Raw genomic sequence first — 13,255 nt, forward strand, 5'->3', positions numbered from 1 at the left:
AATGTTAACTTTTCTTCTAAACCATTAGGAGCATAAACATTGAGTAAATAATATTTTTTATCATCCACATCAATTTCTGCTTTTAATAGTCTGCCTTCAGAATCGTGTGCTATCATTCTAACTTCATGTTGAAAATTTTCGGATACTAATATAGCTACACCCCTGCGATTTATGTTGGTTGAATTACAAAATAAAATTTTCCCGGCCCACATATGTTGATAGTTTTCAACAAATGTTGTGTCCCAAAACGTTTCCTGTAAGAATGTTATATCAACATGTGAACTGTTTATAAGTGACATCACTTTTTCAAATTTACCAACATCTCTCAAACCATTGACATTCCATGACCATATACTGAACATGATGAGCAATGAGAGATACATATTATACTTCAACATGTGTTTCATCTATATTTTTTCCCTTTTCGAGATTTAACAACATTCTTTTTTCTAGGGGCTCTTCCCCCAACATGTGCCTTAATTACCTCTTCATCAGGCTTGGATATTCTCCATTTCCCTTTCACGCTTCCTGGGGCACCATCCCCACGGTATGGCTGTGAAAGAACATTGTGGTTGATCTCTTTAGACACCGCCATGCCATCATGAACATCTACAACCTCACTATTGTCATGATGTTCACGATTAACTTTCTGTACAATATCTAACAGTGTGTCTGTCACATCATTTACTAAGTGAGCACTACACGGAGATACATGTTTTTTGACATCAGAATTACATTGGCCAACATGTACACTTCTGTCAATGATTTCAAATAGTAGTTCATTGACAAGATTTTGAGTTTCATTGTTCGAGTCAGTCACAAAATTCGTCACATGTTTATCTTGTGACATTTCCTCGTTGTCTTCCTCGGGGACATCTACAATTGTATCAACCCCTTCTTGATCCTTGTCATCTTCAACTGTTAATTCATTAAGAATAGGCCACCTTGCTAGAGTTGCATCCGTCTCTGTGTCCATGATGCCAACATCAAGGTCATTTTCCTCATCCTTATCATGATCATCATGATTATCATTATCAATGTCATCAGAAGCATCATCATACCCATAGCAATCACAGTCTACCGGCTTCAGTTTACATCTGTGGCATTTTGGAACACGACAGTTGTTTTGAAGATGTCCTTGGTTCCTGCAGTTTCTACATACAATGTTTGGACACATCTTTTTTTCGTGTTGGTCTGAAAGGCAGTGGTAGCACACTTTGATTTGCTCGTTGTGAATAACTCTGAAAAAATCAAAACCTTCATGTGTTCTGAATTTGACGCTATAGGGAAGACTGTGGATCCCTGTTGGAAATTTTACTTGTGTATATCTTGTACCATCTTCCCAATTAGTGCCATGGATTTTCCTCCTGTGGATGGTATCCACTTCAATTATTCCAAACGCATGTAGGACGTTTTTGATTTCCTCATCTGTGGTATAGCTGGGCAAGTTCATAAATGAAACTACAACTCTGTTATTCATAAGAGGCGAAAGTTTGTATATTTCATGATCAACAACAACAGACTCTCCAAGTGATTTTACTAGCGCATTTTCCGCTAGAGTAATTTCATAATAATTGTTGTTTCTAGGTGTACAGCAGTACACAGTGTTGTCTCCCAGTTTTTGCTCTAACACCTTGCAAAGCTCAAATGCTTTAGGGCGAATCTGGTTGTCATAATGAACCCGAACAATGTTTTCTTTTTGAAAGACACGATGGCGGCCATTGTTGTTGATGACCTGACTAGGGGGTGGCCTTTGCCCCCCAGCCTGGCGGCTCATGGTTTCTATTTCCTCCAATTACACGTTCAGATGTAATCTTGAAACATATATGAACACACCTTCATAATAACAGTCAAATATTTCCACAAAGGTAGAAGTACTTACAATAAATAGCAGAGCACTTGCAAATTGCTTCCACGTTGCGCCTCAACAAGGGAAGTAACCTCAGTCCAACGCCTTAACCACTCGGCCACCGTGCTGATGCCTTCTGGAATGAAAATGTGGAGCCATGTGTCGGGTTAATATAATAAGTAGATAAAACGCCCCAGAGCAAAGAGTATGTGTTGTTTGTCCCAAACACATTTCGGAGCCATTTCCGGAAGTGTCATATGGTCCTGGGACACTATGTACCCTAAACTGGAATCTTCACAAAAATTGGTGATATCAGCTGCTGCTGGTACACAAATTAGTATCTATGTCGAATCGCATTGTATCATTGTTGACTTATGAATGTGCAAATTCAACTGCCCTGTCTTACGTTTGGAGTAATGAACTACCTCTTATTTTTCTCAGATACCTTTGGAAACACCTCTTCGTTCTTCCTGTGATTTGCTTCTTTACCAATGACGTATGCCTCTTCGTAACAGTTGTGTTGTGATTACAATTCCTTGGTAAATTGAGAACTCCTCCTGACAAAGAACCACAAGAACACTACCTTGGGCGTGTGGCGCAACGGATAACGCGTCTGACTACGGATCAGAAGATTCCAGGTTCGAATCCTGGCACGCTCGAACGTTCGTTTTATTGTTTGTCATCGAACTGTTCCTTAATGGAATTGTCACGATAAACATGCCTTTTGTTTCTGCAAAATGCCTTGGACAAGTGGTGGTATTTGCAGCCGTGCTATAATAATAGCACATAAGAGATTTGTGACGTGCAGGAGACCAGACAATGGTTTGTGGAAGTAGCACCAAGAAAAGGTCCAAATAGAAGTACACTCCTTCATGGGGCGTGTGGCGCAACGGATAACGCGTCTGACTACGGATCAGAAGATTCCAGGTTCGAATCCTGGCACGCTCGCAAAATCTTTTTAGCATTTTTCAAAAAAATAAATCAAATGCTGATAAGACGTTGAAGGACGTTTGTACCAGTGACTGAAATTTATTTACAATAAAAAACGCCAAGTAAATTATGTCAATGTTCACACATTAAAAGTATTCAACATAGCACGGGTGGGGTTCGAACCCACGCGGACATACGTCCATTGGATCTTAAGTCCAACGCCTTAACCACTCGGCCACCGTGCTGATGCCTTCTGGAATGAAAATGTGGAGCCATGTGTCGGGTTAATATAATAAGTAGATAAAACGCCCCAGAGCAAAGAGTATGTGTTGTTTGTCCCAAACACATTTCGGAGCCATTTCCGGAAGTGTCATATGGTCCTGGGACACTATGTACCCTAAACTGGAATCTTCACAAAAATTGGTGATATCAGCTGCTGCTGGTACACAAATTAGTATCTATGTCGAATCGCATTGTATCATTGTTGACTTATGAATGTGCAAATTCAACTGCCCTGTCTTACGTTTGGAGTAATGAACTACCTCTTATTTTTCTCAGATACCTTTGGAAACACCTCTTCGTTCTTCCTGTGATTTGCTTCTTTACCAATGACGTATGCCTCTTCGTAACAGTTGTGTTGTGATTACAATTCCTTGGTAAATTGAGAACTCCTCCTGACAAAGAACCACAAGAACACTACCTTGGGCGTGTGGCGCAACGGATAACGCGTCTGACTACGGATCAGAAGATTCCAGGTTCGAATCCTGGCACGCTCGAACGTTCGTTTTATTGTTTGTCATCGAACTGTTCGTTAATGGAATTGTCACGATAAACATGCCTTTTGTTTCTGCAAAATGCCTTGGACAAGTGGTGGTATTTGCAGCCGTGCTATAATAATAGCACATAAGAGATTTGTGACGTGCAGGAGGCCAGACAATGGTTTGTGGAAGTAGCACCAAGAAAAGGTCCAAATAGAAGTACACTCCTTCATGGGGCGTGTGGCGCAACGGATAACGCGTCTGACTACGGATCAGAAGATTCCAGGTTCGAATCCTGGCACGCTCGGAAAATCTTTTTAGCATTTTTCAAAAAAATAAATAAAATGCTGATAAGACGTTGAAGGACGTTTGTACCAGTGACTGAAATTTATTTACAATAAAAACCGCCAAGTAAATTATGTCAATGTTCACACATTAAAAGTATTCAACATAGCACGGGTGGGGTTCGAACCCACGCGGACATACGTCCATTGGATCTTAAGTCCAACGCCTTAACCACTCGGCCACCGTGCTGATGCCTTCTGGAATGAAAATGTGGAGCCATGTGTCGGGTTAATATAATAAGTAGATAAAACGCCCCAGAGCAAAGAGTATGTGTTGTTTGTCCCAAACACATTTCGGAGCCATTTCCGGAAGTGTGTTATGGTCCTGGGACACTATGTACCCTAAACTGGAATCTTCACAAAAATTGGTGATATCAGCTGCTGCTGGTACACAAAATAGTATCCATGTCGAATCGCATTGTCATCATTGTTGACTTATGAATGTGCAAATTCAACTGCCCTGTCTTACGTTTGGAGTAATGAACTACCTCTTATTTTTCTCAGATACCTTTGGAAACACCTCTTCGTTCTTCCTGTGATTTGCTTCTTTACCAATGACGTATGCCTCTTCGTAACAGTTGTGTTTTGATTACAATTCCTTGGTAAATTGAGAACTCCTCCTGACAAAGAACCACAAGAACACTACCTTGGGCGTGTGGCGCAACGGATAACGCGTCTGACTACGGATCAGAAGATTCCAGGTTCGAATCCTGGCACGCTCGAACGTTCGTTTTATTGTTTGTCATCGAACTGTTCCTTAATGGAATTGTCACGATAAACATGCCTTTTGTTTCTGCAAAATGCCTTGGACAAGTGGTGGTATTTGCAGCCGTGCTATAATAATAGCACATAAGAGATTTGTGACGTGCAGGAGGCCAGACAATGGTTTGTGGAAGTAGCACCAAGAAAAGGTCCAAATAGAAGTACACTCCTTCATGGGGCGTGTGGCGCAACGGATAACGCGTCTGACTACGGATCAGAAGATTCCAGGTTCGAATCCTGGCACGCTCGGAAAATCTTTTTAGCATTTTTCAAAAAAATAAATAAAATGCTGATAAGACGTTGAAGGACGTTTGTACCAGTGACTGAAATTTATTTACAATAAAAACCGCCAAGTAAATTATGTCAATGTTCACACATTAAAAGTATTCAACATAGCACGGGTGGGGTTCGAACCCACGCGGACATACGTCCATTGGATCTTAAGTCCAACGCCTTAACCACTCGGCCACCGTGCTGATGCCTTTTAGATGAAAATGTGGAGCCATGTGTCGGGTTAATATAATGAGTAGATAAAACGCCCCAGAGCAAAGAGTATGTGTTGTTTGTCCCAAACACATTTCGGAGCCATTTCCGGAAGTGTGTTATGGTCCTGGGACACTATGTACCCTAAGCTGGAATCTTCACGAAAAATGGTGATATCAGCTGCTGCTGGTACACAAAATAGTATCTATGTCGAATCGCATTGTCATCATTGTTGACTTATGAATGTGCAAATTCAACTGCCCTGTCTTACGTTTGGAGTAATGAACTACCTCTTATTTTTCCCAGATACCTTTGGAAACACCTCTTCGTTCTCCCTGTGATTTGCTTCTTTACCAATGACGTACGCCTCTTCGTAACATACGTCCATTGGATCTTAAGTCCAACGCCTTAACCACTCGGCCACCGTGCTGATGCCTTTTGGAATGAAAATGTGGAGCCATGTGTCGGGTTAATATAATGAGTAGATAAAACGCCCCAGAGCAAAGAGTATGTGTTGTTTGTCCCAAACACATTTCGGAGCCATTTCCGGAAGTGTCATATGGTCCTGGGACACTATGTACCCTAAACTGGAATCTTCACAAAAATTGGTGATATCAGCTGCTGCTGGTACACAAATTAGTATCTATGTCGAATCGCATTGTCATCATTGTTGACTTATGAATGTGCAAATTCAACTGCCCTGTCTTACGTTTGGAGTAATGAACTACCTCTTATTTTTCTCAGATACCTTTGGAAACACCTCTTCGTTCTTCCTGTGATTTGCTTCTTTACCAATGACGTATGCCTCTTCGTAACAGTTGTGTTTTGATTACAATTCCTTGGTAAATTGAGAACTCCTCCTGACAAAGAACCACAAGAACACTACCTTGGGCGTGTGGCGCAACGGATAACGCGTCTGACTACGGATCAGAAGATTCCAGGTTCGAATCCTGGCACGCTCGAACGTTCGTTTTATTGTTTGTCATCGAACTGTTCCTTAATGGAATTGTCACGATAAACATGCCTTTTGTTTCTGCAAAATGCCTTGGACAAGTGGTGGTATTTGCAGCCGTGCTATAATAATAGCACATAAGAGATTTGTGACGTGCAGGAGGCCAGACAATGGTTTGTGGAAGTAGCACCAAGAAAAGGTCCAAATAGAAGTACACTCCTTCATGGGGCGTGTGGCGCAACGGATAACGCGTCTGACTACGGATCAGAAGATTCCAGGTTCGAATCCTGGCACGCTCGCAAAATCTTTTTAGCATTTTTCAAAAAAATAAATAAAATGCTGATAAGACGTTGAAGGACGTTTGTACCAGTGACTGAAATTTATTTACAATAAAAACCGCCAAGTAAATTATGTCAATGTTCACACATTAAAAGTATTCAACATAGCACGGGTGGGGTTCGAACCCACGCGGACATACGTCCATTGGATCTTAAGTCCAACGCCTTAACCACTCGGCCACCGTGCTGATGCCTTTTAGATGAAAATGTGGAGCCATGTGTCGGGTTAATATAATGAGTAGATAAAACGCCCCAGAGCAAAGAGTATGTGTTGTTTGTCCCAAACACATTTCGGAGCCATTTCCGGAAGTGTGTTATGGTCCTGGGACACTATGTACCCTAAGCTGGAATCTTCACAAAAAATGGTGATATCAGCTGCTGCTGGTACACAAAATAGTATCTATGTCGAATCGCATTGTCATCATTGTTGACTTATGAATGTGCAAATTCAACTGCCCTGTCTTACGTTTGGAGTAATGAACTACCTCTTATTTTTCCCAGATACCTTTGGAAACACCTCTTCGTTCTCCCTGTGATTTGCTTCTTTACCAATGACGTACGCCTCTTCGTAACATACGTCCATTGGATCTTAAGTCCAACGCCTTAACCACTCGGCCACCGTGCTGATGCCTTTTGGAATGAAAATGTGGAGCCATGTGTCGGGTTAATATAATGAGTAGATAAAACGCCCCAGAGCAAAGAGTATGTGTTGTTTGTCCCAAACACATTTCGGAGCCATTTCCGGAAGTGTCATATGGTCCTGGGACACTATGTACCCTAAACTGGAATCTTCACAAAAATTGGTGATATCAGCTGCTGCTGGTACACAAATTAGTATCTATGTCGAATCGCATTGTATCATTGTTGACTTATGAATGTGCAAATTCAACTGCCCTGTCTTACGTTTGGAGTAATGAACTACCTCTTATTTTTCTCAGATACCTTTGGAAACATCTCTTCGTTCTTCCTGTGATTTGCTTCTTTACCAATGACGTATGCCTCTTCGTAACAGTTGTGTTGTGATTACAATTCCTTGGTAAATTGAGAACTCCTCCTGACAAAGAACCACAAGAACACTACCTTGGGCGTGTGGCGCAACGGATAACGCGTCTGACTACGGATCAGAAGATTCCAGGTTCGAATCCTGGCACGCTCGAACGTTCGTTTTATTGTTTGTCATCGAACTGTTCCTTAATGGAATTGTCACGATAAACATGCCTTTTGTTTCTGCAAAATGCCTTGGACAAGTGGTGGTATTTGCAGCCGTGCTATAATAATAGCACATAAGAGATTTGTGACGTGCAGGAGGCCAGACAATGGTTTGTGGAAGTAGCACCAAGAAAAGGTCCAAATAGAAGTACACTCCTTCATGGGGCGTGTGGCGCAACGGATAACGCGTCTGACTACGGATCAGAAGATTCCAGGTTCGAATCCTGGCACGCTCGCAAAATCTTTTTAGCATTTTTCAAAAAAATAAATAAAATGCTGATAAGACGTTGAAGGACGTTTGTACCAGTGACTAAAATTTATTTACAATAAAAAACGCCAAGTAAATTATGTCAATGTTCACACATTAAAAGTATTCAACATAGCACGGGTGGGGTTCGAACCCACGCGGAAATACGTCCATTGGATCTTAAGTCCAACGCCTTAACCACTCGGCCACCGTGCTGATGCCTTCTGGAATGAAAATGTGGAGCCATGTGTCGGGTTAATATAATAAGTAGATAAAACGCCCCAGAGCAAAGAGTATGTGTTGTTTGTCCCAAACACATTTCGGAGCCATTTCCGGAAGTGTCATATGGTCCTGGGACACTATGTACCCTAAACTGGAATCTTCACAAAAATTGGTGATATCAGCTGCTGCTGGTACACAAAATAGTATCTATGTCGAATCGCATTGTATCATTGTTGACTTATGAATGTGCAAATTCAACTGCCCTGTCTTACGTTTGGAGTAATGAACTACCTCTTATTTTTCTCAGATACCTTTGGAAACACCTCTTCGTTCTTCCTGTGATTTGCTTCTTTACCAATGACGTATGCCTCTTCGTAACAGTTGTGTTGTGATTACAATTCCTTGGTAAATTGAGAACTCCTCCTGACAAAGAACCACAAGAACACAATCTTGGTCGTGTGGCGCAACGGATAACGCGTCTGACTACGGATCAGAAGATTCCAGGTTCGAATCCTGGCACGCTCGCAAAATCTTTTTAGCATTTTTCAAAAAAATAAATAAAATGCTGACAAGACGTTGAAGGACGTTTGTACCAGTGACTGGAATTTATTTACAATAAAAACCGCCAAGTAAATTATGTCAATGTTCACACATTAAAAGTATTCAACATAGCACGGGTGGGGTTCGAACCCACGCGGACATACGTCCATTGGATCTTAAGTCCAACGCCTTAACCACTCGGCCACCGTGCTGATGCCTTTTAGATGAAAATGTGGAGCCATGTGTCGGGTTAATATAATGAGTAGATAAAACGCCCCAGAGCAAAGAGTATGTGTTGTTTGTCCCAAACACATTTCGGAGCCATTTCCGGAAGTGTGTTATGGTCCTGGGACACTATGTACCCTAAGCTGGAATCTTCACAAAAAATGGTGATATCAGCTGCTGCTGGTACACAAAATAGTATCTATGTCGAATCGCATTGTCATCATTGTTGACTTATGAATGTGCAAATTCAACTGCCCTGTCTTACGTTTGGAGTAATGAACTACCTCTTATTTTTCCCAGATACCTTTGGAAACACCTCTTCGTTCTCCCTGTGATTTGCTTCTTTACCAATGACGTACGCCTCTTCGTAACATACGTCCATTGGATCTTAAGTCCAACGCCTTAACCACTCGGCCACCGTGCTGATGCCTTTTTGAATGAAAATGTGGAGCCATGTGTCGGGTTAATATAATGAGTAGATAAAACGCCCCAGAGCAAAGAGTATGTGTTGTTTGTCCCAAACACATTTCGGAGCCATTTCCGGAAGTGTCATATGGTCCTGGGACACTATGTACCCTAAACTGGAATCTTCACAAAAAATGGTGATATAAGCTGCTGCTGGTACACAAATTAGTATCTATGTCGAATCGCATTGTATCATTGTTGACTTATGAATGTGCAAATTCAACTGCCCTGTCTTACGTTTGGAGTAATGAACTACCTCTTATTTTTCTCAGATACCTTTGGAAACACCTCTTCGTTCTTCCTGTGATTTGCTTCTTTACCAATGACGTATGCCTCTTCGTAACAGTTGTGTTGTGATTACAATTCCTTGGTAAATTGAGAACTCCTCCTGACAAAGAACCACAAGAACACTACCTTGGGCGTGTGGCGCAACGGATAACGCGTCTGACTACGGATCAGAAGATTCCAGGTTCGAATCCTGGCACGCTCGAACGTTCGTTTTATTGTTTGTCATCGAACTGTTCGTTAATGGAATTGTCACGATAAACATGCCTTTTGTTTCTGCAAAATGCCTTGGACAAGTGGTGGTATTTGCAGCCGTGCTATAATAATAGCACATAAGAGATTTGTGACGTGCAGGAGGCCAGACAATGGTTTGTGGAAGTAGCACCAAGAAAAGGTCCAAATAGAAGTACACTCCTTCATGGGGCGTGTGGCGCAACGGATAACGCGTCTGACTACGGATCAGAAGATTCCAGGTTCGAATCCTGGCACGCTCGCAAAATCTTTTTAGCATTTTTCAAAAAAATAAATCAAATGCTGATAAGACGTTGAAGGACGTTTGTACCAGTGACTGAAATTTATTTACAATAAAAAACGCCAAGTAAATTATGTCAATGTTCACACATTAAAAGTATTCAACATAGCACGGGTGGGGTTCGAACCCACGCGGACATACGTCCATTGGATCTTAAGTCCAACGCCTTAACCACTCGGCCACCGTGCTGATGCCTTTTGGAATGAAAATGTGGAGCCATGTGTCGGGTTAATATAATGAGTAGATAAAACGCCCCAGAGCAAAGAGTATGTGTTGTTTGTCCCAAACACATTTCGGAGCCATTTCCGGAAGTGTCATATGGTCCTGGGACACTATGTACCCTAAACTGGAATCTTCACAAAAAATGGTGATATAAGCTGCTGCTGGTACACAAATTAGTATCTATGTCGAATCGCATTGTATCATTGTTGACTTATGAATGTGCAAATTCAACTGCCCTGTCTTACGTTTGGAGTAATGAACTACCTCTTATTTTTCTCAGATACCTTTGGAAACATCTCTTCGTTCTTCCTGTGATTTGCTTCTTTACCAATGACGTATGCCTCTTCGTAACAGTTGTGTTGTGATTACAATTCCTTGGTAAATTGAGAACTCCTCCTGACAAAGAACCACAAGAACACTACCTTGGGCGTGTGGCGCAACGGATAACGCGTATGACTACGGATCAGAAGATTCCAGGTTCGAATCCTGGCACGCTCGAACGTTCGTTTTATTGTTTGTCATCGAACTGTTCGTTAATGGAATTGTCACGATAAACATGCCTTTTGTTTCTGCAAAATGCCTTGGACAAGTGGTGGTATTTGCAGCCGTGCTATAATAATAGCACATAAGAGATTTGTGACGTGCAGGAGGCCAGACAATGGTTTGTGGAAGTAGCACCAAGAAAAGGTCCAAATAGAAGTACACTCCTTCATGGGGCGTGTGGCGCAACGGATAACGCGTCTGACTACGGATCAGAAGATTCCAGGTTCGAATCCTGGCACGCTCGCAAATCTTTTTAGCATTTTTCAAAAAAATAAATAAAATGCTGATAAGACGTTGAAGGACGTTTGTACCAGTGACTGAAATTTATTTACAATAAAAAACGCCAAGTAAATTATGTCAATGTTCACACATTAAAAGTATTCAACATAGCACGGGTGGGGTTCGAACCCACGCGGACATACGTCCATTGGATCTTAAGTCCAACGCCTTAACCACTCGGCCACCGTGCTGATGCCTTTTGGAATGAAAATGTGGAGCCATGTGTCGGGTTAATATAATAAGTAGATAAAACGCCCCAGAGCAAAGAGTATGTGTTGTTTGTCCCAAACACATTTCGGAGCCATTTCCGGAAGTGTCATATGGTCCTGGGACACTATGTACCCTAAACTGGAATCTTCACAAAAATTGGTGATATCAGCTGCTGCTGGTACACAAATTAGTATCTATGTCGAATCGCATTGTATCATTGTTGACTTATGAATGTGCAAATTCAACTGCCCTGTCTTACGTTTGGAGTAATGAACTACCTCTTATTTTTCTCAGATACCTTTGGAAACACCTCTTCGTTCTTCCTGTGATTTGCTTCTTTACCAATGACGTATGCCTCTTCGTAACAGTTGTGTTTTGATTACAATTCCTTGGTAAATTGAGAACTCCTCCTGACAAAGAACCACAAGAACACTACCTTGGGCGTGTGGCGCAACGGATAACGCGTCTGACTACGGATCAGAAGATTCCAGGTTCGAATCCTGGCACGCTCGAACGTTCGTTTTATTTATTGTTTGTCATCGAACTGTTCGTTAATGGAATTGTCACGATAAACATGCCTTTTGTTTCTGCAAAATGCCTTGGACAAGTGGTGGTATTTGCAGCCGTGCTATAATAATAGCACATAAGAGATTTGTGACGTGCAGGAGGCCAGACAATGGTTTGTGGAAGTAGCACCAAGAAAAGGTCCAAATAGAAGTACGCTCCTTCATGGGGCGTGTGGCGCAACGGATAACGCGTCTGACCACGGATCAGAAGATTCCAGGTTCGAATCCTGGCACGGTCGCAAAATCTTTTTAGCATTTTTCAAAAAAATAAATCAAATGCTGATAAGACGTTGAAGGACGTTTGTACCAGTGACTGAAATTTATTTACAATAAAAAACGCCAAGTAAATTATGTCAATGTTCACACATTAAAAGTATTCAACATAGCACGGGTGGGGTTCGAACCCACGCGGACATACGTCCATTGGATCTTAAGTCCAACGCCTTAACCACTCGGCCACCGTGCTGATGCCTTCTGGAATGAAAATGTGGAGCCATGTGTCGGGTTAATATAATAAGTAGATAAAACGCCCCAGAGCAAAGAGTATGTGTTGTTTGTCCCAAACACATTTCGGAGCCATTTCCGGAAGTGTCATATGGTCCTGGGACACTATGTACCCTAAACTGGAATCTTCACAAAAATTGGTGATATCGGCTGCTGCTGGTACACAAATTAGTATCTATGTCGAATCGCATTGTATCATTGTTGACTTATGAATGTGCAAATTCAACTGCCCTGTCTTACGTTTGGAGTAATGAACTACCTCTTATTTTTCTCAGATACCTTTGGAAACACCTCTTCGTTCTTCCTGTGATTTGCTTCTTTACCAATGACGTATGCCTCTTCGTAACAGTTGTGTTGTGATTACAATTCCTTGGTAAATTGAGAACTCCTCCTGACAAAGAACCACAAGAACACTACCTTGGGCGTGTGGCGCAACGGATAACGCGTCTGACTACGGATCAGAAGATTCCAGGTTCGAATCCTGGCACGCTCGAACGTTCGTTTTATTGTTTGTCATCGAACTGTTCGTTAATGGAATTGTCACGATAAACATGCCTTTTGTTTCTGCAAAATGCCTTGGACAAGTGGTGGTATTTGCAGCCGTGCTATAATAATAGCACATAAGAGATTTGTGACGTGCAGGAGGCCAGACAATGGTTTGTGGAAGTAGCACCAAGAAAAGGTCCAAATAGATGTATACTCCTTCATGGGGCGTGTGGCGCAACGGATAACGCGTCTGACTACGGATCAGAAGATTCCAGGTTCGAATCCTGGCACGCTCGCAAATCTT

General features: G+C 41.9%; 28 non-coding genes across 28 annotated transcripts; 19 read left to right on the top strand and 9 right to left on the bottom strand.

Moving 5' to 3' along the window:
* Positions 1 to 2,435: 2,435 nt before the first annotated feature.
* Trnar-acg lies at positions 2,436 to 2,508 on the top strand. The gene has a single exon. It is a non-coding gene; the product is annotated as a tRNA-Arg (tRNA).
* Positions 2,509 to 2,724: 216 nt separating this feature from the next.
* Trnar-acg lies at positions 2,725 to 2,797 on the top strand. The gene has a single exon. It is a non-coding gene; the product is annotated as a tRNA-Arg (tRNA).
* Positions 2,798 to 2,941: 144 nt separating this feature from the next.
* Trnal-uaa lies at positions 2,942 to 3,024 on the bottom strand. The gene has a single exon. It is a non-coding gene; the product is annotated as a tRNA-Leu (tRNA).
* Positions 3,025 to 3,482: 458 nt separating this feature from the next.
* Trnar-acg lies at positions 3,483 to 3,555 on the top strand. The gene has a single exon. It is a non-coding gene; the product is annotated as a tRNA-Arg (tRNA).
* A 216-nt stretch (positions 3,556 to 3,771) lies between these two features.
* Trnar-acg lies at positions 3,772 to 3,844 on the top strand. The gene has a single exon. It is a non-coding gene; the product is annotated as a tRNA-Arg (tRNA).
* Positions 3,845 to 3,988: 144 nt separating this feature from the next.
* Trnal-uaa lies at positions 3,989 to 4,071 on the bottom strand. Its single transcript has one exon. It is a non-coding gene; the product is annotated as a tRNA-Leu (tRNA).
* Positions 4,072 to 4,530: 459 nt separating this feature from the next.
* On the top strand, positions 4,531 to 4,603 carry Trnar-acg. Its single transcript has one exon. It is a non-coding gene; the product is annotated as a tRNA-Arg (tRNA).
* A 216-nt stretch (positions 4,604 to 4,819) lies between these two features.
* Trnar-acg lies at positions 4,820 to 4,892 on the top strand. Its single transcript has one exon. It is a non-coding gene; the product is annotated as a tRNA-Arg (tRNA).
* A 144-nt stretch (positions 4,893 to 5,036) lies between these two features.
* Positions 5,037 to 5,119, bottom strand: Trnal-uaa. The gene has a single exon. It is a non-coding gene; the product is annotated as a tRNA-Leu (tRNA).
* Positions 5,120 to 6,015: 896 nt separating this feature from the next.
* On the top strand, positions 6,016 to 6,088 carry Trnar-acg. The gene has a single exon. It is a non-coding gene; the product is annotated as a tRNA-Arg (tRNA).
* A 216-nt stretch (positions 6,089 to 6,304) lies between these two features.
* On the top strand, positions 6,305 to 6,377 carry Trnar-acg. The gene has a single exon. It is a non-coding gene; the product is annotated as a tRNA-Arg (tRNA).
* Positions 6,378 to 6,521: 144 nt separating this feature from the next.
* Trnal-uaa lies at positions 6,522 to 6,604 on the bottom strand. Its single transcript has one exon. It is a non-coding gene; the product is annotated as a tRNA-Leu (tRNA).
* Positions 6,605 to 7,499: 895 nt separating this feature from the next.
* Positions 7,500 to 7,572, top strand: Trnar-acg. The gene has a single exon. It is a non-coding gene; the product is annotated as a tRNA-Arg (tRNA).
* A 216-nt stretch (positions 7,573 to 7,788) lies between these two features.
* Trnar-acg lies at positions 7,789 to 7,861 on the top strand. Its single transcript has one exon. It is a non-coding gene; the product is annotated as a tRNA-Arg (tRNA).
* A 144-nt stretch (positions 7,862 to 8,005) lies between these two features.
* On the bottom strand, positions 8,006 to 8,088 carry Trnal-uaa. Its single transcript has one exon. It is a non-coding gene; the product is annotated as a tRNA-Leu (tRNA).
* A 458-nt stretch (positions 8,089 to 8,546) lies between these two features.
* Positions 8,547 to 8,619, top strand: Trnar-acg. The gene has a single exon. It is a non-coding gene; the product is annotated as a tRNA-Arg (tRNA).
* Positions 8,620 to 8,763: 144 nt separating this feature from the next.
* Trnal-uaa lies at positions 8,764 to 8,846 on the bottom strand. Its single transcript has one exon. It is a non-coding gene; the product is annotated as a tRNA-Leu (tRNA).
* An 895-nt stretch (positions 8,847 to 9,741) lies between these two features.
* Trnar-acg lies at positions 9,742 to 9,814 on the top strand. The gene has a single exon. It is a non-coding gene; the product is annotated as a tRNA-Arg (tRNA).
* A 216-nt stretch (positions 9,815 to 10,030) lies between these two features.
* Trnar-acg lies at positions 10,031 to 10,103 on the top strand. Its single transcript has one exon. It is a non-coding gene; the product is annotated as a tRNA-Arg (tRNA).
* Positions 10,104 to 10,247: 144 nt separating this feature from the next.
* On the bottom strand, positions 10,248 to 10,330 carry Trnal-uaa. The gene has a single exon. It is a non-coding gene; the product is annotated as a tRNA-Leu (tRNA).
* A 458-nt stretch (positions 10,331 to 10,788) lies between these two features.
* Trnar-acg lies at positions 10,789 to 10,861 on the top strand. Its single transcript has one exon. It is a non-coding gene; the product is annotated as a tRNA-Arg (tRNA).
* Positions 10,862 to 11,077: 216 nt separating this feature from the next.
* On the top strand, positions 11,078 to 11,150 carry Trnar-acg. The gene has a single exon. It is a non-coding gene; the product is annotated as a tRNA-Arg (tRNA).
* Positions 11,151 to 11,293: 143 nt separating this feature from the next.
* Trnal-uaa lies at positions 11,294 to 11,376 on the bottom strand. The gene has a single exon. It is a non-coding gene; the product is annotated as a tRNA-Leu (tRNA).
* Positions 11,377 to 11,834: 458 nt separating this feature from the next.
* Trnar-acg lies at positions 11,835 to 11,907 on the top strand. Its single transcript has one exon. It is a non-coding gene; the product is annotated as a tRNA-Arg (tRNA).
* A 220-nt stretch (positions 11,908 to 12,127) lies between these two features.
* On the top strand, positions 12,128 to 12,200 carry Trnar-acg. Its single transcript has one exon. It is a non-coding gene; the product is annotated as a tRNA-Arg (tRNA).
* Positions 12,201 to 12,344: 144 nt separating this feature from the next.
* Positions 12,345 to 12,427, bottom strand: Trnal-uaa. The gene has a single exon. It is a non-coding gene; the product is annotated as a tRNA-Leu (tRNA).
* A 458-nt stretch (positions 12,428 to 12,885) lies between these two features.
* Trnar-acg lies at positions 12,886 to 12,958 on the top strand. Its single transcript has one exon. It is a non-coding gene; the product is annotated as a tRNA-Arg (tRNA).
* A 216-nt stretch (positions 12,959 to 13,174) lies between these two features.
* Positions 13,175 to 13,247, top strand: Trnar-acg. The gene has a single exon. It is a non-coding gene; the product is annotated as a tRNA-Arg (tRNA).
* The last annotated feature ends 8 nt before the right edge of the window (positions 13,248 to 13,255 follow it).

This window comes from Haliotis rufescens, unplaced genomic scaffold (genome assembly GCF_023055435.1).
Source record: "Haliotis rufescens isolate VD_foot unplaced genomic scaffold, xgHalRufe1.0.p SCAF_43, whole genome shotgun sequence".
NCBI classification, from domain to species: Eukaryota; Metazoa; Mollusca; class Gastropoda; order Lepetellida; family Haliotidae; genus Haliotis; species Haliotis rufescens.